The following is a 2,316-nucleotide window of genomic DNA, read 5'->3' as shown; positions in this document are numbered from 1 at the left end:
AACGGGTTTCTCAAACAAGTGGTTAAAATTTTTACCAAATACAAACGTGAATGTTTGTATTTTTTATTTTCATTTTCTCTTTTCTTGTAACCTTTTATCTGCCCACAGCGTTTTCATGAGTTCGTCGTTTTAGTTAAACCTTTAGTTCGACTTTTAGTTAGTCCTTGCTTCACACGTTCTGTGTAATATGAAGCTTTCCTTTCATAAGTCCTAAATTACTTAGGTCGTTAAAAAAAAAAAAAAGGAATTTGAATCACATATGATGTATGGACGCCAGGGAAATGTATCTTGTGACATAGAAATTAATCTCCATTTAACCGTTTGCCTGCCAAAATCCTTTTCATAAGCTTCTCCTAAACGTCCATGTTTGCCCTCAGATTTTTAGCCGACCCCTGTTTCATATGTTCTGAATGATACAAAGCCTTCTTTTCATTGGTCCCAAGTTACTCAGGTGGTGGGAGAAAATGTGTATCATATATGATGCAAGGATTCCAGGTAAGTATGCCCTGCGTATCACATGCGATACGCAGGGCAGCAAAATGTAAAATGGTTTTTTTTTTTTTTAATACAATAGCGTCTACATCAATAACAACAAGCCGTTACATCCCTCTAACAAACAAAACACATTTCTTAAACCAGTGGTTCTCAACCGTTTTATTTTATTATTTTTTTTACCTATCTACCCCTTTGATTCCTATTTACTCAGGAATCTACTATCTAGAATAAAATATTAAGAATTGCATAAAAAAAATTGGTTAAGCTATTCGATGTATTGGGGAAATAAAAGCAACTTATTGCGCATAAATTTTGCCAAGAAAGATCTTATATGGAGGTCAAAGATCTTATGAACCCCCAAAATCATTTGAAACCTGCAAGGATCATATGGGCCCCGGCTGAAAACCACTGGTCAATACAGAAACGAAACAAAATGCTAACTATAAAATGCACAATCACGCACAGTTCAACAAACAAAAGACTAAACAATATTTCTATGTACAAAATTAATTAATTAATTAATTAACATCGACACATAAAACATGGTTGATATTGTTAACAACAGCAACAACAGTAATAACGATAAGTGTAACACATGAGCAAAAAAACTTACCTTCCCCAAAATAACAAAACTGGTCCTCCGTCGATTACGACGACGAGAGTTCCAGTTGATGTGATCAACTGAATTATTCTGCTCGTGAAATTAACATGAAAGTGGCTGAGTACTCTACAGTCACGCGAACCTTTGACGTAGTTCTCAAGGAGGTTCAGCGTGACTCAGAATGTGACAAGGCTGTTCCCTTTAAATTACAGATACAACTCATTGTTGCCGGCAGAGTGAACTGGAGCAATGGGAAATAAAACGTCTTGCTCAACGACATAACGCGCCGCCGGGACTCGAACACACGACTTTACGATCGCGAGCTGAATACCCTAAACATTAAACCACGCGCCTTCACTTAGTAAAGTCATGAATGACATTTGAAATGGTGAGGATGGGTCAGTATTATTTGCGCGAAGGCCTTGGATGTTTGAAGTCATCTTTGAAAATAGAACCGTTTGGAAAGTCTTATATTACATGAATAAACACCTCTTCAATTGAACAGTGTCTGGACGAAGTACAGACTTAGTATTTAGCACGAAAAAAGAAAGGAACCCATGGGGAAGGCTTTCACCTTCCAGAAGTCAATAACCGGATATGTCACGATATACCCGGAGAAATCCTCTCGAATAAGCATGGCGGATTGCGGCAAACCCCCGCTTCATACGGTGTCCCAGTATTTGCGGCAGAAAAATACAAATATACAGCAATGAGATGATCCCCGTTCGATTGTCAAATTTGTATCTGGTTCTTATTCTATCGGTCTCTTTTGCAGAACCGCTAACATACAAAGACGCAAACAAACCAAACCGGTTGTCAGGTGGCTATGAGAATAAGCAGAGACACAAAGATGTGCGCGCGCGCGTGTGCGTGCGTTTGTGTGTGCGCGTGTGTGTGTGCGTGTGTGTGTATGTGTGTGTGTGCGTGTGTGCGTGTGTGCGTACGTGTGATAGGTTTCCACACAGTTTTCGTCTACGAAATTCACTCACAAGGTATTGGCCGTTCCAGGACTATTAACTACACAGCCATGCCAATATACAAATGGAAAACTGATATCTGTGCAATAAATATTTCGAGTGGTCTTTCTCGTAGCACCGGGAGCAAATGCCTTCCACTGTAGCCTCGGACTGAGCAATGCCTTGAGAGTGAATTTGATAGACGGAAATTGGGTGAAAGAACGTCGTGTATATGTATGTATATATATATGTATATATATATAT

The 2,316-nt window shown here is 39.0% G+C and overlaps 1 protein-coding gene across 2 annotated transcripts in view; it reads right to left on the bottom strand.

Moving 5' to 3' along the window:
* The window catches only part of LOC106880136 (tyrosine-protein kinase transmembrane receptor Ror2), a 715,149-nt gene that overhangs the window by 10,057 nt on the left and 702,776 nt on the right, over nucleotides 1-2,316 (bottom strand). The gene's annotated exons all lie outside the window — the stretch shown is intronic.

The sequence above is a fragment of the Octopus bimaculoides genome, chromosome 8 (genome assembly GCF_001194135.2).
Source record: "Octopus bimaculoides isolate UCB-OBI-ISO-001 chromosome 8, ASM119413v2, whole genome shotgun sequence".
NCBI lineage: Eukaryota > Metazoa > Mollusca > Cephalopoda > Octopoda > Octopodidae > Octopus > Octopus bimaculoides.
The sequence above is the reverse complement of the archived record's forward strand: the minus strand, read 5'-3'. Positions and strand labels throughout refer to the sequence as shown.